Here is a 271-nt window from a genome sequence, read left to right on the forward strand (position 1 = left end):
TTGCATTATTTCTAGAGTCTGCGTTTTTTATTTAGACTTCTTTATGTCACATCCATCTAATCGAGCTTCTTACGTAACAGAGAATCTTTCGACGGAATATAAGACAGTGACGTGGCTATATTTTGGACACGCTCATAAAAATCACAGGATAAGAAAGGCTATAGAATCAGGCGAGAAAAATCAAGTGGTGTTCGATTAATCTCCTCAGCATATGAACACGCCACTGAGACAGATTGGACAAATAGATGAATGAAATAGAGAGATTGAATAG

The 271-nt window shown here is 36.9% G+C and overlaps 1 protein-coding gene across 1 annotated transcript in view; it reads right to left on the bottom strand.

The window, feature by feature from the left end:
- The window catches only part of LOC119593475 (beta-1 adrenergic receptor-like), a 23461-nt gene that overhangs the window by 20282 nt on the left and 2908 nt on the right, over window positions 1-271 (bottom strand). The window lies entirely within an intron of this gene.

The sequence above is a fragment of the Penaeus monodon genome, chromosome 32, assembly GCF_015228065.2.
Source record: "Penaeus monodon isolate SGIC_2016 chromosome 32, NSTDA_Pmon_1, whole genome shotgun sequence".
Classification (NCBI taxonomy): Eukaryota; Metazoa; Arthropoda; class Malacostraca; order Decapoda; family Penaeidae; genus Penaeus; species Penaeus monodon.